General features: G+C 41.6%; 1 long non-coding RNA gene across 1 annotated transcript; it reads left to right on the forward strand.

Annotated features, from left to right (window-relative positions):
• Positions 1-6,572: 6,572 nt before the first annotated feature.
• On the forward strand, positions 6,573-23,136 carry LOC122459227. The gene is made up of 4 exons (XR_006279764.1): positions 6,573-7,484; positions 18,132-18,271; positions 19,897-19,961; positions 22,896-23,136. It is a non-coding gene; the product is annotated as an uncharacterized LOC122459227 (long non-coding RNA).
• The last annotated feature ends 1,210 nt before the right edge of the window (positions 23,137-24,346 follow it).

Here is a 24,346-nt window from a genome sequence, read left to right on the forward strand (position 1 = left end):
AACATGCATATTCTTTTATAGCCTACTTGGCCAACTTCATCCCTGGTGTAGGCGTAACTAACGAAAGGAGAATGTAGGTGCTTCTCTCCCTGTTGAATAAAAGGGGGTTGGTAACAAAAGTGATGCCCCATATGTGGGCTTAACTCACGAAAAGCCTCAGACTTTGAATGAGCTTTCACAGGCAAGAGACGCATGTAACCCACACTAGGAGAGTATGGGCCTTTTTCCATGCTAATGACTAATCCACATAAAAGGTCAATGAGGCTATTACAGGTGCTAGCTAAGGGAGTTAGTTCTCTAGCTCAAGTAGTGCAGATGTGATTTTAGGAATGACATTTCTGGGTTCAAAACCTCCTATTGGTCCAAGACCATTAAGCAGCAGTGAAGGTATTTCTCCAGGGTCCTTGGGTGTCTGAGATTCTAACCCTTATGATCACCTAGTCTGACTTCTTGCAACACAGATTACTGAACATCACCTAGGAATTTTTGCCAATAACTTTTGAGTTATAGCATATCTTTCAGAAAGACATCCAATCTTAATTTAAAGATTAAGTAATGAAGAAACCACTATATCCCTAAGTAGTTCCAATGATTGATTACCCTCACTGGTAAAAAAATTGCACCTCTAGTCTCTATTAGTATAGCTTCAGTTTGCAGCAATTAGATCTTGTTAGGTCTTTTTTTCCTCGAGATTAAAGAGCAGTCTACTATCAGAAAAATCTTCTCCTCATGTAGGTATTTACAGACAATGATCAAGTCACCTCTGAATCTTCTCTTGGATTAACAAATAGATTGAGCTGGTGCTGGAGTGATACTGAGCTGGAGTCAACAGCGCAAATGGAGTGTCTGCGGTCTGGAAGTTGCAAAGTTGACCTCCCCTTTCAGCTTCCTTTCCAGGCATCTGATGGTAGCATTAAACTATGTTGAGGGACGATTTTTGTAAAGTGAATCTGGTTGACAGAGGGAAGAGGCATGGCTATCTCTGAGCCTTGGTCCTGTCAGCAGAAAATGTCAGAGGGGGAGTGACAAAGATCAGAGGTGGGAAGGTCCATCTTCCTACACCCTGGCTGGTTGTTATTGGAAATTCCTTTTTGTGTGCTGGAGCCTTTCATAGGTTTCTTCTGGAAGTTTGTTGCTGTCACTAAGGTGGAGTTCATGTCTGGGGTGGAGGGGAGGAGAAGAGACAGTTGGGGAGGAGGACCTGATGTTCCTGGATCAGCTTCCAGGGTTGACTTGAGTGCCAGGGGAAGAGAGGGAGGAAGAACAGGATAGTCTAGGGAGGTTGTGGAATCTCTATCACTGGATTCAGAGTGGTAGCCGTGTTAGTCTGTATCATCAAAAACAACGAGGAGTCCTTGTGGCACCTTAGAGACTAACAAATTTATTTAGTCCACGAAAGCTTATGCCCAAATAAATTTGTTAGTCTCTAAGGTGCCACAAGGACTCCTCGTTTTTTTTATCACTGGAGATTTTTAAGAGCAGATTAGATAAACACCTGTCAGGGATGGTCTAGATAATACTTAGTCCTGCCTTGAGTGTGGGGCACTGGCCAAAATGTCCTCTCAAGGTCCCTTCCAGTCCTATGATTCTACTCCTCTGACTTTTACTGGAGCCCATTCTGAAAAACCAGGGGACAAAGAAGAGTGCAGCTGCCCTCGTGGAGAACCCCTGTGTCAATTCCAAGAATAAAGCAAGCAGGATTTAAGCTTTGGGCTATATTTAGCCTGTGACTCATAAATCTTTAGATCAATAACCAACGTGTTTTTATATGTGGGGGCAGCCCCAAATACAGTGAGTCACCGTCGGCAATTCCACTTTTAACACCATTCAGGGAGGTATCTGGTTTCAGATGACTGATCATGAGAGGGGAATGAGATGAGCCATGCGGGTGAAAGAGCTCAAGCTGTTTGCTGGTATAACAGAGTGGAGTTTCTTTTTGATATGAATGCACCTGCCAATTATTCATCATTCAGCTTCATCTAGAAGTTGCCTTCGCAGGATGCATTATATGTGGTGTTAGTAGGATATCTGACAATCAAGTGGCATATTTTAAAAAGAAGTGTCTTGGATTTAGCAGTTTTAACAGAGATTCTTCAACTTAGATTTTCTTGAAGCTCAATTACTTTCCCCTGTTTTTAGTAGCGGTTAAAATGTTAGGTTTGTAAATACACTGCAAATGGAAGGATAGCCTTGTTTTGGTTTTCTGCAAAAGTTGCCATAGATTACTACGGGATAAAGCATCTCGGAGAGATGAAACCTCTGTTCTTCCACATCTTATAACTGGGACCTTCCTCACTCTTGCTTGATTCCTGGATGTTCTCTTAGGTGGGCATTGTACATTATGTAATTTGCTTTAGTTTGAAGGTCTCTTTTCCTTTTATTTCTGTGGTTCTCCTGATTATTAGACTGTTCTGTACTGAAAGGGGTAAAGGAATTGCTAAGTAGAGATCATATGAAATAACTTCCAGAATCATAGAAGATTAGGGTTGGCAGAGACCTCAGGAGGTCATCTAGTCCAAACCCCTGATCAAAGCAGGACCAACACCAACTAAATCATCCCAGCCAGGGCTCTGTCAAGCTGGGCCTTAAAAATCTCTAAGGATGGTAATTCCACCACCTCCCTAGGTAACCCATTCCAGTGCTTCACCACCCTCCTAGTGAAAGAGTGTCTCCTAATATCCAACCTAGATCTCCTCCACTGTAACTTGAAACCATTGCTCCTTGTTCTGTCATCTGCCACCACTGAGAACAGCCTCGCTCCATCCTCTTTGGAACCCCCCTTCAGGTAGTTGAAGGCTGCTATCAAATCCCCCCCCCCACTCTTCTCTTCTGCAGACTAAATAACCCCAGTTCCCTCATCCTCTCCTCATAAGTCATGTGCCCCAGCCCCCTAATCATTTTCATTGCCCTCCATTGGATTCTCTCCAATTTGTCCTAGGGTGACCAGATAGCAAGTGTGAAAAATCGGGACGGGGGTGGGGGGTAATAGAAGCCTATACAAGAAAAAGACCCAAAAAATCAGGACTGTCCCTATAAAATATGCATTGACCTTCTTGGCAACAAGGGCACACTGTTGACTCATATCCAGCTTCTCAACCACTTTAATCCCCAGTTCCTTTTCTGCAGAACTGCTGCTTAGCCAGTCAGTCCCCAGCCTGTAGCGGTGCATGGGATTCTTCCTTCTTAAGTGCAGGACTCTGCATTCGTACTTGTTGAACCTCATCAGATTTCTTTTGGCCCAATCCTCCAATGTGTCTATGTCACTCTGGACCCTATTTCTACCTTCCAGCATATCTACCTCTCCACCCAGCTTAGTGTTGTCCGCAAATTTGCTGAGGGTGCAATCCATCCCATCATCCAGATCATTAATAAAGATGTTGAACAAAACCAGCTCCAGGACCAACCCTTGGGGCACTCTGCTTGATACCGGCTTCCAACTAGACATTGAGCTGTTGATCACTACCTGTTGAGCCCAACAATCTAGCCAGCTTTCTATCCACCTTATTGTCCATTCATCCAATCCGTACTTCTTTAACGTGCTGGCAAGAATACTGTGGGAGACCGTATCAAAAGCTTTGCTAAAGTCAAGATATATCACATCCACCACTTTCCCCATATCCACAGAGCCAGTTATCTCATCACAGATTGGTCAGGCATGACTTGCCCTTGATGAATCTATGTTGACTGTTCCTGATCACCTTCCTCACCTCCAAATGTTTCAAAATGGATTCCTTGAGGACCTACTCCATGATTTTGCTGGGGATTGAAGTGACGCTGACCAGTCTGTAGTTCCCCGGGTTCTCTTTCTTCCCTTTTTAAAATATGGGCACTATATTTTCCGTTTTCCAATCATCCGGGACCTCCCCCATTTGCCACGAATTTTCAAAGATAATGGCCAATGGCTCTGCAATCACATCAGCCAACTCCCTCAGCATTCTTGGATGCATTAGATCCAAATGCACTTGATGCAAAATGCACATATGGATGCTTCTAGTGCTTCCTGGTCAAGTTGTTTCTGTGGTTCACTTTGAAATGTGCTCAGTCCCAGAATATCACACCAGAGCTACCCACCTGTAGAATTTCCAAATGGAGAGATTAAGATTTTGGGTTTGTGATTTGCAGAAGGGTAATAAGGGAATTTCCTTTTACGTCAGGGAAAAACCTCAGATTATTCAGTCTATTTCCTCCTTGCACCAGCTGAGTAATGGAATTGGAAAGACTCCGAGACAATGTAATAATCAAGAAAGAATATTCTTTTAAACTACATTCTCTCCCCTCATTAAAGATGGTGTGTGTGTGTGTATAAGTAAATCAGCTTTTAAAATCTGAAGCAGGGTTTCTAGAAGTTTGAAGTTCAGCACATCTCAGAAAGTGTGCTGTAAAAAGTGACATTGTGGGTTTCCATGGTTATTGAGTCTCAGGATTCCATCTTGAAGGTGCTTAGCTGGCAGGTAAACAGGGGTCAGTCCAGGAAACTCTGAGAGCCCAGCTGGAATCTTCCTTCTCACCCATTATCACCAGCTGTTAAGAGTTGAATGGTCAAATTAGATCCCCAGTGAGACCTGTGCAACCTGACTGCCTTTAAATTACGTTCTCATCATCTTCACATTAGGCTTCATGGAGTCCTGTGCAATCTCCATTGTCATCCAGGGGCTTCTGATGTTTTAAAAATGTTATACTACCACTAATGTGGCCAGATAACACCTTTGCCATATATATGTTTGCCCCTAGTGAATGGGCTGAGCGTATTGTGGATACACTGAAAACAAATATACAGTGTTGCTAATTCTCTCCATTTTTTTTTTTGCAAGTGACATGATTTCGGCTGAGGAGGGACCCCCTCCAATGACAGGAGAAGCTCTAGCGATCTAGTAAATTTGAGCCCTCTGATTGGCTGCCTGAGCCATTTGCCCACCTCGTGGGGCAGAATAACTAATCAGAGCTGCTGCAGGCAGAGCTTTCTCCCTCTGCCCCTCCCCATTGCAAACCAAAGCCTTTCTCACAGCAGGGACGGGTGAGGCGGCATTAAAGAGCCCAGCTGCTCAGAGTGTCTCTGCTCCCCCCTTCCTCCTGGGAGCAATGGGTGCAGGCTAGTGCTCTCCTCCCAGGCCTGGGAATGGGCATGAGGGGAGAAGACCCCTGGAGATGCCCCCACTGCTTGGCTTGGAAGGGGGATGTGAAGAACCCCAGGAGGAATAGAGATGAGGCTAAGAGAACTGTTCTGGAGAGAGTGGAGTTTGAACTGATGGGGGGCAGAACAGAAGGGTTGGGGGGGCTAGAGGAATGAACTGAGGGGAGCTGAACTGATGGGGATGGGTACTGAGGATTGGAGTTGAGGGGGAATGAATGGATGGGGGTTGAACTGTCCCCACTCAGCTCCCACTTCCATTAGAATTAATTGCTGGACAGGGGATGGGCAGATGTGGGGGTGAAAAGCTCCCATTAGCAGGGGCCAAAACCACCTTATTCAATAAATTTGGGAGAGTGGGCAACACTCATTTTCTCTCTCTTACATACACACACAGGATGGGCAGGGGGAGTTCAAAAATAAAAAGACCAAAAACTGCACAATAGAGTATTTTTAAAAATTTCATGGTTTTTTTTGGGGGGGGGAGTGACAATTTCATGATTTTCATGTGTGACTCATGATTTTAGATCTCTTGAGGCTGGCAATACTGAAAATCTGATACTAGTAATAACTCCCTGTACAGTATTTATTTCTTCTTGCAGGCTATTTAGGTGTAAAAATTACCAAAGTCTACCACTTTTCCTCGAGAATATAGATGGTGATCAGTCGTTAAAAGATGCCACTCAGTAATTTCTCTCTTCAGTTAAAAGCTCAGCTGTAAAATGACCCCTGACCTCTAACAAAAAAAATAGCGGCTTACGGATTTGGTTACATGGCAAGAACATCACTCTGTAGAACACCAAACTGATTCATAAGAAAAGAAAACTTTTCAGATGTCTGCAGGTTTCTAGAGAAAATGGTGGAAGTCCTGGTTACATAGCAAGAGTAATCATTCCCTCATTTAGGGCTTGTTTCAGAGCCCCGTGGAAAGACTCCCATCGCCTTCAGTGGACATAGGATTAGACTCCAAAGGTGAAATTGTGAAATCCTGGCTCAGTTGAAATCAGTAGAATTTTGCACTGACATAGAGGGAGCCTAGATTTCACCCCAAATCTTTTTTTAAAAGCTGCATCACGTTCTAATGAATACAGAGGACCCTGTTTTGTCCCCTCATGTGCCCAACCCCAAAATGCACAAGGGAGAAGCTCTGATACCAAGAGGTATAAGAAACGTCGCTACACTTGAGCGAGAGGAAACACAGTTTACAGCATCTCCTTGGGTTTTGTTCAGGGCTATTGTTCTGCCGATCAGATCCTTTTGTTTTAGCAGTGAGATCTTTAGCATTCTTTACAGCAATTTTTAGATTATTGTTTTCAACTGGGATTGCCACTTGTCCCTCTGCTTTGAAGATGGCTGGGTAAAAGGTTGCATTGCCACAGCTCTTACCACACTGCAGTTTCCAGGTTGGACTAAAAGCGACTATGAAGCTCAAGAGTGACGTTCTAATATAAAGTAATTGTTTTATCTCTGATTTGCAAATCTTTTATTTTCATTGCAGCAAACAAAGGAAATCCTTGTTTCAGAAACTGTTCAGCTGAATCCAGGTGATGTGGATGTGATCCCTGCTTGTGGCCTGCAGCCTGTATCATGTTAGTTACTAATTTAAAAGGCACAGGGGGAAATCCTGGCCCTGTTGAAGGCAATGGCAAAATTCACATTGACTTTTTTATAGCTAGATTTCCCTGGTACTCTAACTTTCACAGTTGTGATGGCTGCAAGAGTCAAGTTGAAAAAGGCGCAATCAGGGTTTTTGTAAGAAATCTAAAGCTTGGAAGTTGTTGTGGTGCAGCTAATTCTCTGCCGCATTCCTCTGTCCTTCAGAATAATTGTTTTCTCGGAGAAGTCATCTATTTTTTCATACGCTTTAGATCTCTTCCACAGCTGAGATTGTTTCTCTGCTTCCCATAGCTGGTGTGTGAAAGTATCCACTCAGAAAGAAAACTTGTCCATAGACTGTTGTTGAGTGATTTGGGCTCCATAATAACAGCCAGGTTTTTGGTAGTCTCTTTCATGATCCAATTTATCCTCTCTGCTGTACCCATGGCAAAGTCTTCATCTTGGGTCTCACTGAAGGGGTTCAGATACCCAGGTGATGGCTGGGGTATTGGAACTGGATAGTATAGATCCATGTCTACCCCAGTTTTTTCCTCTCCCCATGTTGCTTTTCTGATTTAGCCTGTTATGCTAACATTTGCTGGACTTCTAATTTGTTATTGTTTCCAAGTAAAATATTGCTGTTAGAGGGCGTTTAGCTGTTGTAGAAGCAGGATTCTGCTGGCAGTTCAGTGGAATATGTGCAGCAGGCAACTTGCATTATGTTACTCCCCCTTTTCTTGACTTTAGTGGGACTACTTGGGTAAGTAAGGCTTACTTGTCTGAGTAAAGGTTGTTGGCTCATTGTGTTGATTCTCAATACTGTATTTCTCACTTAAAACCCCGCTCTGCCTGTTGTCAAACACCCAGTGTTTGTTTTCAGATGCCAGCTTCTCAGGTAAAGCTGTTTTGTTTATTCTGACTCACTACAGCAGCAAATAAATATGAAGCTTTTGTTTACGTCTGTTCGGGCTTGTGTGTCTTTAAACAGTCTGGAAATATTTTGATTTTTTTCTCAATGCTTCGTTAATTCTGCTAGTATGAAAGATAGAGGGAGAGAGAGAAATCACTGTAAAGTTTCACCTCGGAAGATGGGACTGGCCTCACCTAGTGGATATGACACAAGTATGATGGTTAAACCTGAGAGAGAACAGGGTTTCAGTCTGGAGTAATCAACAACCTTAGTTATTAAACCCTCACTCTCCAGATGACCATTACTTGACATTTAAAAAAAAAATCCACTTTTCGCCATGAAGCTAATAGTCATCTTCAAAGTGAGCGTCGCCCACGTAATGCACTTGAGGAACCGGGCGGGTCAGGCTGATTCACATTCACCAGTTCTGTAATCTGTCATCCACTTCATAGGGCTGTAACTTACAAACATGTTCACAGAATGCAGACGGTGGTTCTCTGCTTGGCTTAACCACAGCCTAGTTCTGCTTCACCACAGTTTGACCTCTCTGACAAGGCACATGTTAAAGAGTGTTTATAGACCGTGTATGTGTGTATCCGTCTATAGATCTGTTGACAAACACGTACTGTGGAGTTGTTTATATTCACACTTGGTTGGTTGTTTTTTGGTGTTTTTGCAATGAAGAAGCTGATCACTTTTTCCTGATAAGCGGTTTTCATGGCCTCGGCCCTTCTGTGTTGGGGAGTACTGTCACTAGCCTGCACAAGAAATATTGAGCAAGATTTTCAGAAATAGGTGCCTATGTTTTTGCTTTGTTTTAGGCACCTAAATAAATCACTTGCTTTTCAGCAGTGCTGAGCGTCCAGCCTCTCCTAGTGATCTCCATGAAAGCTGCTAGATGCTTAGCTATTTTGTACCGGGAGCTGCCCTTTCATGTAGCCTTCCTTGAATATGGAAGCTACATGCTGTTAAATTAATTGCTATGAATGATCCATAATACTGGATTGAAAATAAATATGTTTTAGGGACAAACTGTGGGCTGGCTATGACCTCCTTATGCTCTTGTGGGTAGTTGCGTCATAGACGCTATTGTAGTAGGTTTGAGCTGTAGCTCACGAAAGCTTATGCTTAAATAAATTTGTTAGTCTCTAAGGTGCCACAAGTACTCCTTTTCTTTTTATTATTGTAGTAGGCTCTGCAGAGTTGTTGCTTTGCTGCTGGCCTCCCAGCACAGATGGGCACAAGGGGCAGTTTGGGGAGAGGTCAAGGCTCTGAATTGGCTGCCCAATGCATAGGGTGGTGCGGTTGTGTCAGTGCTTTGGAGAATGTATGCTGTGCAAGGTCTAGGCCCACTACATTTTACTCCTCTCAGGAACAACAGGGAAACCAGGAAGGTCCTTCCTGGTCTTCCTCTAGAGACAGCACAATAACACTCTGCTCCTTACACAGGGCAGAACATTATCTCATGGTCTAGCCTTTGGTTTAATTTTCTATTGCAGTTATTCGGACTGGGGCTGTGGCCCAGGTTCCCCAGTGGCAGAACTATCATAGCATGCACAGAAACCTTTCATTGTGTGTGTGTGTGTGTGTGTGTGTGTGTGTGTGAGAGAGAGAGAGGAAGCGAGAGAGAGAACGCAAAGCATACTTTCTGGTTTGCTCTGTCATATGACTCCTAAGGGAAAATGCTCTTGTCCTTTTTGTCCTTCTTTGCAACATGCTGAAACCTGTTATCAGTTTCATTGTGCAGATGAAAAACTACATCTTGAGCAACATCTCCTATAAATGGTAGAGAGCTGGGTTTTCTTAGTGTTTACTGAGAACATATTATGTTTTAGTGTATCTACCATAAATACCTTTTTGTTAATCTTTCACCCTCACTAAATCTATTACAAGCTTTAATCAACCCTTCTATGCAGCAATAAAATGTTATCAGGGGCTGGCAGAGATTATAAATGACAGACCCTAATGTTTTCTAATGATTGTCATTATTTGGACGGGTGTTTGTAGTTTTGCAGAAAAATAATTAGCTCTATTGTGTATATTTGTAAAGGGATGGAGTGCTCCTGCTCTGAAAGTTTATTCACTAGATCTCTAATTTGTAAATAATTATTTTAAAAAAACCCAGCCGGTTAGAAAATGCTCAGGTAAATGCAGACCTAGGAGAACATGCTTTATGCTGAAAAGGCAAGAACTTCACTCACCTGTTGGTTTCAATTCAAATTGTTCACCTGTCAGTGTATTTCTGCAAAGGTCTGAAGTAACAAGAATGCTCAAATGCCAACAGTCTTCTTGAAAAATCTTCATTCTGGAATCTTCATTTATTTTTTAAAATAAAGTTAATACAACTTATGTTTCATCTTTAGATTAAGAACAAGTCCAGGACTCATTCACTTACATACCAATGCCCCAACTTGTTGCTGGAGAAGCTGTGGTGCAATATTTGAGATGGGACATAAAATTAAGGGTATGAATACATATGATCATTAAAGATTCCAGTGGCATTTTTCACATTAGAAAGGATGCTGTAAACCGTGACTCCTGGCTGAATTTCAGCTTATGTACACTCCAGCCTACTTACATTTCTTAGAGGCACAGCACAGGATTTCACCCTAAATTCCAGGCAACATGGACTCTCTGGAAGGTCAGTATCAGGAATGAGGACTGGCAGCCATCTCTGGGCAGCCTATAAGCACAGCTGAGCCACAGCAGGGCTGCCTGATTGATCACTCGACCCGATTGCCTGAGGAGGTCAGCAAGTCTGCTCGTAAGCCCAACAGCAACTATTTCTGGCTGCTCAACGCACATGCCTATAGCTACAACCTTTCTGTTCCTGTCCTGATCCTGTCTTGTTCTCAGCCTGGCTTCTGTCCTGCCCCCTTGCTTGGTTCCTTACTCTGGCTTTGACATTCGGTGCTGTTCCTGGCCCTTGACTCCAGCTCTGACCACTAGACCTGACTGCCCATACCCCAGTCAGTGACAAAAAGTATGTAAAAGCTCTGTATCGCTGAAAGAGCCTGCATCCTGTATGCAGAAAGCAAAATCAAGCAGGTTTCTACACTAAAGACCAACTTATTTTGATCCAGTCACTTTGGTCTTTGGTTTGCTAATAAAACCAATCCCAAACATAATGTCCAGTCCATTGTCTAAAAGCAGTCACTTTTTACAGGTCACAAATAAAGTGTGTGCACATGTATCTATAGCTAATGAATATCTATGTGCACACATCCAAACCTGTAGGCTATGCACACAGATTCAGCAGGAGAGTGGAACGGGTTGGGTTAAGGATAATGGAACAGCATTAGTTTTCATCTAGTTCAGTCTTAGGCCCTGATCCTGCAACTGGCTCCATGAAGACCTGACAGAGCTTGGCAAGGGTCAGCCCACACAGAGTCATTTACAGAATTAGGGGTTTTATTTTTTCTAAAGTATATCCTAATCTTCTTTTCCCTTTTTCAGTTTGGATTATTTCTCCTTGTTACGCTTCTCTCCGTCAATGTAAACAAAGCCTCCCGTACCTTCTTTTATTACCTCTCCAATATTAGTAAACTGCTATGCTGACCCCTGTTGCCTTTAACAGGTAGCAAGTGTGTTTGCTTTGTTCTTCCGGCTATTTGAAAGGCTACCTTTCTTCTCAGAAATGATTTCTTAGGGCACTAGTCAACATTGCACAAGCATCATTATGAAAAAGGACAATCCATTTTAAAAAAACCCATTGGTTAGGAAAAGCTAAATGGTATGGGTTTTTTTTGAAGCAAGAAAGAGGCATTTCAGTGATTTATTTCTTTCCCAAACCTCTCTGTTTTCCTGGAGAAGGATGTGCATCTCAAAGATACTATGAAGAGAGTAAAAAAACCCAACTTGAAAGAAGCAGCAGTGTTTAAAGTTAGCATTTAGTATATCTGCAAGCAGCAGCAGCAGGGTTTAATGTGGGAAATTCCAAACTATAACTTCTTCAGCTAGACAGTATGCAGTACATTATGCATTGAAAGTAGACTTTCAATTTATATCTTTGATATGAGTTATTGAATGTTCTGATTTGTAGTTTTTGTCCTGTCTTCAGCAAAATCAATTGAATATAGGATTATCCAACTATGATGCATTGTCTCTGTGCCTCAGATGTTATATTGATGAAATTTTAGTGTCTGGCACTATCTTAGAGGTATATAAAATTCTGATTTGGTCTGCAGCCAGCTTTCCTCCCACTCTGGAATAATGATGGAACATCTGGGAGAACACTGTATTCATGAATCCAAATCCTGAACACTCCTTGTAATCCGCGATCTTATAAGAATCTGCATAATTTTCCAGCCTGTATATTTTCTATTGGCTATGCATAGAGCACATCCAGTCAACGACACTTGCTGCTTTTAAATTTTTGAGCCATTACATAGCATTATGTTTTGTCGTGATGTGATGACAACATGATTCCCATTCGTTATTTTCTTTCAAATACCAGCTACACAGATTTCCATTCTACCCTGGCTCCTCCACGGATTTCTTTTTATTTGTCATTACTATTTTTGGCTGAAGACTTTAGGGTTTTCTTTTGCCCAACCTCTTAGGTGAAGCCATATTCAAAGAAGCCACCTAGCCTTCCTCAGGATGGGTCTTGGAATATCAGACCACGTGCCATTGTTTTTTCCTATTGTCATAATCCCTACGTTTTCACAGCAGCAGCTACACACCAACTTTGTGACTGATAGAATAGCTCACCTCCTCCTGGGCATTAGTGCTGCTCTTGGGCCAGCTACTACATGGTATACAAGAGGGATACAGTTGGTAGATCCCAAACTGATGTAAGCAGTGGTCTGAATTACCTGGGAGAAAATCCTTCAGCAGCAAACCATATTTGCGTAGACACACCCGCTTTGCTTAGGCAGTCAGCAGACCTGCCTACTTTGCCAACGTGATCAATTTCAGCTGTTTTGGATTAAGATCCACTTTAGTTCTGGATGCATGGGGTAATGAAATGTTATTATCCTTATTGTATGAATAAAGGGTTGCCTGGGACTTGGGAAACCTGAATTCAGTTCCCTGCTTCACTATAGCCATCCTGTGACACCTTGGGCAAGTCACCTAATCCCTTTCTGACCCAATTTCCCATCCATAAAAGGATGACAGTAGCACCAGCCTACCTTACAAGGATAAATACACTAAAGGCTTTTAGGATAAATACACTAAAGCTTGGATGCTGTGGTAATGAGGGCCATACAAGCACCCCAGATAAAAAGAGAACAGGTTCTCTTCTTAAATGCAAGTAAACTGGGTAACATTTGCTAAGTTACCAAAAGACTTAATTTAAAGAGGGTGAGAATAAAATTGATGGATTTCCCTGCCTCTTCTGTTGACAGTTGTCATCTTTAAAATGAACACACTGTTTGCCATTTCCTCAAGGGGTCTGACTAATGTGAGGAAATGTTTGAGATTTAAGTAAATTATTTCCTGGTTGCATTTTATATTCACATTCTACAAAAGAGGTTAAATGATGGATGACTCAGAGCAATGATATTGCATTAGTATTGCTGAAAGAGTTAAGGTCACTAATAGCATGCAATTATAACACTTAGCACTCCACATCTTCAAAGCAATGTACAAACATTAACCAATTAATCCTCAAAACACCCCGCTAAGGTGGAAAAGTAAATATCCCTCTTTTACAGCTAACTGAAGCACATGGCTAAATTTATTCAGATTGTAATGCAGTTGTGCCTGCTTACACCAGCAGTGAACTTGTTAACAGAATAGTTAAATGACTTTCCTCAAAGCTGCAAAGAAAGTCAGCAGCAGTTCTAGGATTAGAATTCCGGAGTGACTCCCAGCTTCACTTCCTGGGCACATTCTGCTGGGCCACATTAGCTCTCTGGGTAGATGGGATAAAGCTATAGCCAAAGTTCCTGATAAAGTAGCTCTTTTATGTGGCAATGTGGTGGTCCGAATGCATATGTGCAGTATTTCTTTAACTCTCGATATTTTAGGGTACCTAATCAACGCCCATTTGACACTGCTTTTTTTTTTGGTCTTTGTTTCCGTAATAAAATGTGTGAAGTTATTTCTTCACTGACCTCACCTCTTTCCTGAGAATTTACTCTCCTATAAACCCACTATCATAAAGTTCAGCACTGAAACAGAACAGACTGTTAATACAATTAAAAAAAGAAAAGGAGTACTTGTGGCACCTTAGAGACTAACAAATTTATTTGAGCATAAGCTTTCGTGAGCTAAAAAGTACTCCTTTTCTTTTTTGCTAATACAGACTAACATGGCTGCTACTCTGAATACAATTAAAGGAAAACTGCAGCATGATAGGATTTCAGTAAGGCTATTCTGATACCCCAGCTGAGGATCTGGCCCTAAGAACTGACTCTAGAGACATAGAAGATGGAGACACTCCCTGACAATTGACTTGACTCATGCAAAGGAGACATAGAAATTTCAAATAAATTAAAACCATTTACGAGACTGTTTATCTGAAACTAATGTATCAAACTTCAATATTCATGATAATGAAGGAAATGAAGCTGCTGAGTTCTTTGAAAAACCTGCTCACATTGATGTCAAACTCTCATGAGTTACTTATCAAGTTCAGTACTTCCAAATACTGTGATTAAATACAAATGAACTACATGACATTTACATGCTTATCATATGGGCTCACTGAGACCCAGACCTGCGGGCCCCAACTCACCACAAAATATTGTTCTATTGACTTTCTCATAGCGCGTTATGCCACAATTTATACTGTTATACAGGGGTCACAAACTCAAATGACCACGAGGGCCACATGAGGACTAGTACATTGGCCCGAGGGCCGCACCACTGACCCCCCCTCCTGCTGCCCTGACCCCGCCCCCACTCCACCCCTTCCATGAGGCCCCGCCCCGTCCCACCTTTTCCCACCCCTTCCCTGCCCCATTCCAACCCCTTCCCCGGGAATAGGGAACCGTGGCCAATGTGACCTTCAGGGGAGGTACCTGGAGGCGCGGCCAGGGCAACACACAGAGCCTTGTTCCCCCCCTCCCCCCGATCCCGGCCGCTTCCCGGAGAGGTGCGGGGGCAGGGCAGGCAGGCAGGGAGGGAGTCTGCCCTCTCCCCGATGTGCGCTGGGTCGGAGCCGCTCTAGGTAAATGTTGGGGGAGCAGGGGAGGCCATGGGGAACTGGTGGGCCACAGAAAATAACCCCGGGGGCTGTGTATTTGAGACTCTTGCTGTTATATCACACCAATAACTGTATTAATGTAGCCTGAAGGTTAACAGTTACAGTCACCAAAAGTCAGGGAATACAAATGCTAAATTTCCAGCAGGGCTGTGTATTTTGCTTCTTTTCATGATATTCTGCATCTGAATGTGCCAGGAAAGAGGTCCATGCCCTCTTATTCATTGCAAGAAAGAGGATTAGGAGAGGAAGGCTGGTCCAGTGGCTTGGGTGTTATCTTGGGGCTCAGGAACCCAGGGTCAGCTCTGTGTTCTGCCACAGATTAACCTGTGTGATCTTGGGGAAGTTTCTCTATTCTTCATCTGTAAAATGGGAGTAGGAATATTTCTCGGCCTCATGCAAGAGTTGAGGATAAATACATTAAAGGTTGTGAGGTGTTCAGATACTACGGGTGTGGGGGGGATAACATATAACATGGATAGGCCTTAATGGGAGTACTCACATTTGTAAAGTTAAGGAGTTCCTTAAGTTTTGCAGGATTGGGGCCTAAATTTATGAAAGGCATTGTCTAAAACAATGGCAGGTAAGGTTGCTTGCACCTATAGAGATAAAGCTATGTGCAGATTTGTGAGTGGAAAGTTCAGGAGACATCATCATTTGCAGGGTTGAATGTAGGCTTGGTCTTCACAACATCTTACTTTCTAAACCTGGAGCTTCAAATGTGATTTACTATGTAATCTTGGGCAAATCTTTCCATCTCTATGCCAGGTTCCATATCTATAAAATAGAGTCAATAATTTTTTACCACCCCTTACAGAAATCCTGTAAGGGTTACCATGATTAGTTTGTCCATGTTGTTCTTTGTACATGTAAAGCATTATGTAAATCTTCTGGAAAGCTGAGTTTTAAAAAAATGAAAAGTAATCCTGAAGAAAAATATATATAAAGCCACAAACTTTGGAATGTTTGATAACATTTCAAAATATGGAACTTCAAATACTTGAAAGTCGGGTTAAGTTAATTTCTGCACATTTGATCCTGAATGTGCACAAAAGCAGCATAAACTGCAAGATGCTCCTCTGACTGTTTTTGGATACTGAAAATCCAGTACTTGTCCACACCACAAAATCACTTCTTTAATATGATACACAGGGGTATCTGTTTCCATTGGTTTATCACTAATCTAATCACTACCTAAAGTGGTCTTTTCAGGTCCAGGCTGAGAGCATGGGTCTAGATTAGAGCTTTGTGCTTTAGTCTTTGTGAAGCACACTTAGCTACAAAATCTAGTGATGCTGGCTCAGTCATGTCTCATTGCTGAAATGAAATGTTCACTCATCAGCATCAATGATTTCATTCATATGTGTGTATGTGTTTGTGTATATACACGTATATAAAGCCAGATCCTCAAATAGCTGAACTGGCATAATAACCCTTTGATTTCAAGGGAGGATCTGGCCTACAATACATACGGATTGCAATATGTATAAGTTTAGGTCAGTGGCTTTCGGGGTACAGGATTTCACCCATTGTATTTATTTTGACACTCTAGATTTATTTTATGATTATTTACACAGAGCTGTAAGTGTGCACATATGATTTAATGTCATTATAAAATACAAATAATTGCCTTTAATGATATCTTAATGTTGAAATTTGAAGCGCTCAAAATCAGAAAGTTCTGAATATCAAGGATACTCCAACAATATTAACTCATTATGCATCCTCTGATGTACGTCATACCGCATCATTGCTAGCAAATAATTGATTACAATTTGCACTTACCCAAGAAAACACAATTAGAAAATGCCATACATGTGTGATGTGTCCTGAGATGAAGTGCAGGAAGCAATGTTAAGATCCGATCCTGCTGTGACTGAAGGCAATAACTATATGTCTCTTGACCCTTTCTGTCTCCTTGGCTGTCATTTTGCCAGAGCCATCATGTCCCCTAAGTGCCTTAGAGTTGGGATGTCTACAGAGGCACCACCCATCCTGATGTCACTTCTCAGCACTCACAGTCAAAAATGTCAAAATGGAGGGGGTGGTCTCACAGACTCAGTTTCCAGGGAAGGAGGCAATGTTTGAGGGGTGATTCCTACCTTAGAATTTCAGATCTTGTCTGTGCCCTAGAGCTAAGCAGCTCCAGTTCCATGGAGGCTGTATATATATCTATGTGCAGAAACATAACTCTGCTGCAGTGGTATTTCCAGTTTTTGAGCTGGATTAGACTGGTGCAGGGTCAAATAAGCCATGGATTCATTTGATAAGTCAAATGAAAAACAAGGCATCAGGCATTAGGGAGAGGGAAAGCTCAGTGGTTTGAGCATTGGCCTGCTAACCCCAGAGTTATGAGTTCAATCCTTGAGGGGGCCATTTAGGGATGTGGGACAAAAATTAGGGATTGGTCCGGCTTTGAGCAGGGGGTTGGACTAGATGACCTCCTGAGGTCCCTTCCAACCCTGATATTCTCTCTCTCTATATATATGGAAAACACTTAGCGGGATGTATTCTGTAAGATGTTCAATTACTGTGGTGATGGGTGCCAGATAGTTTCCTTCACTTTTGCCATTATCCAAGTTGGGTAAAATGAGCATGTGCAAAGAGAGAAAAAGGCCCTGTACAGAGACAGCAACTGAAAAATGAACAAACAGGCCCAGGATGTGGTATAAATCTTGTTGCCCTAATAATGTGCAGAGATACACTGAGAACATTTCCTTTGCACATTTTTCATCCAAAGGGCAAGTTCTGGCCCTGCATCAAGTGACAGAGAGTTGTATTATTGTAGTAAATTAAGACATTTCAGGGAAACATTTTTCTGGTACATCCACTTAAATGGGAACATGATTAAGGCCGTATGAGCATATTAATAAGCAGTGTGCCTGAGCCTACTTCCACTCAAGTCAATGATGATTTTTCCATTGACTTCAATGGGAGCAGAATTGGGCCTGGAATTTCAGTTTTGGAGCATCACTGCAATGGTATCAGTAGTTTAATTCATGAAGGGCAGAATGCTGATGTTGCTATAGAAACAAAGACCAATTTAAGAGAAAAAGTGGTCACATACTTTTGCATGGGCCCAGCTCATGAGTGCAGTTCAGGGCTTTGAAAATACCCATGCCTAGGCATGAAAAACAACTTGGCTTGTATGTCATCAGGTATTGTGCATGCATTTCTGAAAACCTGGGCCATAAGAGGATTGCTGTGACCATTGGATGGAATTTATTTTGAGGCTAGGAACATTGAGGCCTACATCTAGGGGTGGAAGATTCTTTATTATGTGAGGGTTTTTTTCTCCCTTTTTCATTTGGCTACGTTCTATAATTGATGCTTTTTCTGCTCAGATGTCGCATAGGACCATCTGCACTGGTGTCATCAGCAACCACGCAGAGCCCCATGGCTGCGGTGCCACAAAGCCTTCCTGGGGCCGTTTCCTGACATCCCAACAATGCACTGGACTGAGGCAGTACTTGACATTACAAAGGTGCTCAATTGTCTTAAGTCTCTCATTCTGCTATCATTTGCTTTTTGAAAAAGAAGCAGCTATTTTAGAATATAAAATCCTTGCCAAGCCATGCTTTCCTGGGTTCCTCAGATTAGTAGCCAGCCCTGCCTTTGTTTATAGACACATAGATGCTGTTACTAATCAGTTTCTACATCGAATGCTATTGCTGTTTTAATTTGTACTCCAAAGAAAAGTTCTATAATCTGGCAATACCGTAAATGTCTCATGTTAGGGGAAAAGGTAGTGAACTATTAGGATATATCCTAATTGATATTAATGGATCGCATCAACACATTTGGTTCCTTTCTTCCTAAATAGCATACATCTATGGAATGTTTGAAATGTAAGAGTTTAATCTGAGTAATGGTCAAAGTCAAAACTGAGAAAGGGAATTTATTTTTCACACAATGCATAGGTGGAATGTGGAACCCATTGCCACAAGGTATCATTGAGATCAAGAGATCTGCAGGGTTACAAAATATATACTGAATTAGATCTGATCCAGCATGGCAGTCCCTGCCATGTATAAGTATGTACATAGCCAAATACTGCATTATAATATTTCTTTTCCTGTCTTTTATACTCAGATACTGTGATAGATGCTTAGGCACTACAGTGATGTGAGCCATTTAAGTGTCTAGATAAATAATTTATATTTACTTGTTTTGTTTCTTGGTACTGCTAATATTATGCCTGATGTTTGCATACTCAAAGGGGTACATCTTCAGAAGGAAGGCCTCCCTTTCATTTTCACAATTTGCTCTCTCATTTTTGTGCTCAAAAGTAAATCCAGGGTGCAAATCTGAAGAGTTGCATCCCTAACTACCCAATCGGGGGGCACAAATCAACAAGCTGCTCAGTTTTGCACCCTGGATTTAATTTTGAGCACAATGCAACTACTCAGTTTTGCACTTACAGCACATTATGTGGATCCAAAAATGCAGAAGCAATGAGAGAGTTTTGGTGTCAGCCTTTCTGAATATACTCCCCCCAAATGTACACTTCTTACGATCTGTTTGAGATTAGGTATCTGCAGAGAAAATGAAGAGGGCAAAGCTCAACTACCTTGGAATATGGCAAGAGAAGGTATTTTGGTAAATGTGCTCCTCTCTGAGCCCTGCATTTGCCCATGCAAGCATGTGCCCAGTGTGTTGCTGTCTTAGGAGACCATCTGTACTGGACCTGTTTGGTAGATCCAGCTCTGCTGTTATGTATGTTTTCCCTAGTGTGGCAAAGCAGCATATCTAAAAATGCTACTATGCTATGAAAAGCACTGATCAACTGGCACAAGTACAACATACTCAGAAGTGTATTGTAGTACTGGACAAAAGCTCAGTGTCCTATCTAGAAGTGCATTTTGGGGGTAGAGGTGGGAAGCAGGTAGCTCAGTTTCATTCTGTTTCTAGTTTCTTCAGCTCTGCAGAAGACCACCTTCTCCTCCTCACATTGTTTGATATAAAAAACAGCTGAAATAGACAGGTGGCTTTCTTTAATCATTTGGAAGGATTTATGTTGAGTTAACTGTATATCTATAACAAAGAGTATAAAGATACACTCTGTGGTTACTCAAAGATTCTGACCTAAACATTTATTTCATGTTTTAGCACCAAAATTGGCAGAGAAGGATAAAATGTCGAAAACTGTTATATCCACTTGAAAGAAAAAGATTGTGAGTAAAACCTATTTCCTTGTGTGAAGCTTTTCATTAGGACGTAGATCATACCATGCCAAAAAGAAGAAACCATGGGTTATGCTATTTTCCTAACATATGAGGAGATTTTGTTATGCCAGGAGACCTGCAGATCAGTTTCTGTGTGAAGAAGTCAAGGTTTGATTATAGTTTCTACATTATTATTTATAGTTTAGCAGTCATACACACCACGTCCTTGGCTGTGGCATTGCAGTTTGCTCCATCTATGTCTGCTTCCTAAATTTATTGATCTCATTAGTAGATAAAAGTGACAAAGATAGCTCATAATACTTCTGAGAAATGTAAAACCATTAGCAGGTCATTGTCAAAGTTATAATATGTCCTTTTAAGCTGCTTAGCAAACGGGTGGCAGCCTATGATACAGGGATTAACCTGTGCCAGGAGTGACTGAGTGGAGTACAGTGGAATGGTTAATATTCAGCCTGCCTATGAAGCTCTGTAGCTGCCACATGAAGTGATATAGTGAAATGATAAACAGAAATGCATTAAAAACAAAGGCAATGGAAGTTTTTCTTCCCTGTTCTTTGTCTTGCTCTGCTTAAGGCATGAGACATAACAGGTTTTAGAGAATGAGTCTGAAATTAGAGTTGTCTCTTGGAGCTGAATTTTTGTTGGGCTTGCGAGACTCTTGGTTTTGCTCCCTGCATGTTTGATGCCCTTGGGCAAGTCACAAAGGCCCATGTTCTCTAAAGTAGGTGCCTAAATCCTAATTTAGGCATTTAAATATGGTATATACTGGGTCATTTTGGATCAATGTGCAGAGTGTATTATGAAATTGGCCAGCCCAGCAATGGAAGGGTAGTGCTGCCTCATGGGATTTGGGTTTGAGACACAAACCTGCTCCCTTGATCCTCAGCTAGAAGTGCACATTGGAGAGTTAGGAGGGAAGGGGGATTGAGATAGGGGAGGAAGCATCTTGTGACTCTCTCTAGTGTCTCTGCCCCCATTTGGCCAACTGAAGTAGTATCAGTACTTCCTTGTTCCTTTGCTGGCATGATGATTACTCTAATATGTCCCTGCGGCGAGGAGGAGTAAAAGAGAGAAAATGATAAGATTTTAGAATTCTCAGGATCCGATTCACTGTTGTCTTGCGTTATATGACTTAACTTTCGCTCACTTTGCATTGGGGTGACATGTTACCATTCTCATTTGGTAGCATTTTATGCCCACTTTGCACAAGAGGAAATGACTACGCCAGGGCATGGCAGCAATGAATCAGCCCTGAATGGTAGTTTGTAGACTCCTGCAAAAGGCAGTAAGAAAATAAACATTATTAAACAGTCATTTATTTCTCCTGTCCTTGAGCACATATTGGTTTTTATCCATTGGCAGTGGAGCTCTAGCAAGTCGGGCATAGGAGGATAGGACTCCCAAGCTCCATTCCTGATTCTGCCATTTCTCGCTGTGTATCCTTGGACAGGTCTTAGCCTTTTTGTGCTTGAGAATACATTTCTGTAAATTGGGCATGATAATAATATGGTATCTACCTCCTGGAGGTGTTTTGGGGCATAATTAATGTTTTAAAGCACTTAGAATTGGATTAAACCTGCTAGACGGTTATTAATAATTATACAGTAAGTAGCAGTTCTCAACCAGCTGATCAGGTACCAGTCTGCTGAGATTTTATAGTAACATAGATGTTACTATTTTTATTACTGTAGCACCTAGGAGCCCTAGTCATGGACCAGGACCCCATTGTGCTAGGTGCTGTACAGACACAGAACAAAAAGATAGTTCCTGCCACAAAGAGCTTTATAATCTAAGTATAAGACACAAGACAACAGATGGAGACTGACAGACAAGGAAGTACAAGGAAACAATGAGACCATTTTGGTGAGCATGATAGGCAGTGCTCTCCGCTCATAAGCAGCCATTGTCAATTTTTTTATAGGCATTAGGGCAAAGGACAGTTTTAAGACATCTTTTTCTACTTGATTTAGCAAAACAATCTTTAAGGTTTAATGGGATATTTCCAAATCTTGGAAATACACAGGAGGCATTCAATAAAGAATTAAAGGATGATAGCATAATGAATAGAGCTGTGTGGAGAAAGGTAATTCCCTTTCATGGAGGATTTTGATATTTCAAAATTTGGTTTAATTTAAGTTAGAAAGGAAAACAAAACATTTTAAAGTTCTCTGTGAAAGGGAAAGCCCTGGGGTTCCCAATTCCAAGGCAGTCCACCTGGCTGGCTGCTCTGGAGCTGCAGACCCTGGAAGCCCTGGCGTCTCCAGCCCACAGGCAGTCTGCTTGGCGGGCTGCCCAGGAGCTGCAGATGCTGGAAGCCCTGTGTCCAGTTTTCATGCCTGCACTTTAAAAGGATGTTGACAAATTGGACAGGGTTCAGAAAAGAGCTACAAGAATGAATCTAAGTCTGGAAAGCTTGCGTTACATTGAAAGAATCTCAATCTATTTAGCTTATCCAAGAAAAGGTTAAGAGATGATTTGATCACAGTTTTTTTAGTACCTACATAGTGAGAAGATTTCCAATAGTAAAGGAATCTTTAGTTTAGCAGACAAAGGCATAACAATATCCAGTAACTGTGAGCTGAAGCTAGACAAATGCAGACTAGAAATAAGACGCAATTTTTTTTTAACGGAAAGGGTAAGTTACTATTTAAACAGCTTACCTAGGGATGTGGTGGATACTCAGTCACTTGAAATCTTTAAAGCATATATTTCTAAAAGACATACTCTGGCTCAACTACGGGGGGCTTGATGTAGGAACCACTTGCTGAAACTCTATGGCTTGGGCAGAAGGTCAGACTAGATAATCCTAACGGCCTTAACTTTGGTGAATCTATTAATTCTTTCCTTTATGGTTATAATGAACATTCTTTGTTTCTCCATGATGCAGGCCCAAAGAGCAAATCTCTGCTTGTAGTTTTCTAGCCCAAATCCCGATATTCACAAGATCTTGAATATTGCTGATGGACCTCTGTTGGCTTTGTCTGAAAAAGGAAATCGGTCTAAAATAAAAAATGATATTTTAGCCCTCTGAAAGCTTCTTATGCCAATCCCGGAAAGAAATGGGAACATTTTCCAAACATGCAACTGTTCTGTCCAGAAGCACAAGTATCATTTTGAGTTTTAACAACTGCTTCGTTATGTGTCACTCCTTATAAGTGGTATCTTACAGTTGTTTCAAAAAGACACTTAGGGACTTTTCAATAACTAAATAAATTATATTTCTTGAAACATGGATTTACCAAGCATTGAGTTTTATGTGCTCAAAGCACTTTATGGTTATTAACTCATTGATAAATTCATGAACAGGATTATGTAACAGGGTTGACTGTGATAACAGGGAACTGGGCTCTATAACTCAGGAGTTCCCTTCCAGTCCTAGGTTGCTAATTAATTCTCCCAATTGCCCTGTCTGCCAAGGAAGGCAGTAAGTATTATTACCTCAAATTTATAGATTTTCAAACTGTGGCTGAGATGAAGTGACTTGCTCAAGACTACACAATGCTACTGGCAGAACCTCGATTAGAATTCTGGACCTCCTGACTCCCAATCCGATGTTAATTTCTCCAAACCAAAATGCTACATTACCTACAAAACAGGAACAGCACTCTTGTTAGTATGTTAGAATATTTCATCTGCAACTAGAGATGGTCAGAAATATTTCAACAAAACAGAGTTTCATTAGAAAATGCCCATTTGTCGAACCTGAAATGTCTTGTGAAAACAGGCTGGGTTGGATGGACTTTTCATCAAATCACAGGGAGGATTCGAATGGAAACCTTCTTCAGCAGATTGTTGGGGAGCCTGGGCTTCCAGCGTCAATGGCTCTGGGGCAGCTCTGCTGTGCTGGTGTTGGACAAATAGTCAAAGAAACCAAGCAAACTAAAATTCTACTGGGTAGTATATGGGCTTGTCCACATGGAGGTGTGATTTTTAAAGCTCATTAAAGGGCTGTGCATTAACTGGGCCATATAGACCCTCCTGGTGAGCACTAAAGGTTCCCTAGAGTGATTTACATTAAACCACACCAGCAGGATCTATATGGACTAATTATGCACAGCATATTAGTGTGCTTTAGAAATCACACACCCTGTAGTGTGTATTATCCCACTGTGTAGACAAGCCCAAGGTGTTTTAATTAAAAATAAATCAGTGTTTTATATAACAAACAAGTTTTCCTGCCTCTTTGGGGGTCACTTAGGAGGTCTGCAAAACGTGGGAGAGTGAGAGAATATCCAACTTAAAAGAAAAGAAAAAAAAGAGGGTCAGTAAGTAAAAAAGAATGAAATAAGAAAATAAGATCCTAGTGTTTCAGCTGCAGATTGAAAAGAGCAAGGTGTAGGTGTTGAGATGAGCACACACTTCTGTCTCTCATT

This window comes from Dermochelys coriacea, chromosome 3, assembly GCF_009764565.3.
Source record: "Dermochelys coriacea isolate rDerCor1 chromosome 3, rDerCor1.pri.v4, whole genome shotgun sequence".
NCBI classification, from domain to species: domain Eukaryota; kingdom Metazoa; phylum Chordata; order Testudines; family Dermochelyidae; genus Dermochelys; species Dermochelys coriacea.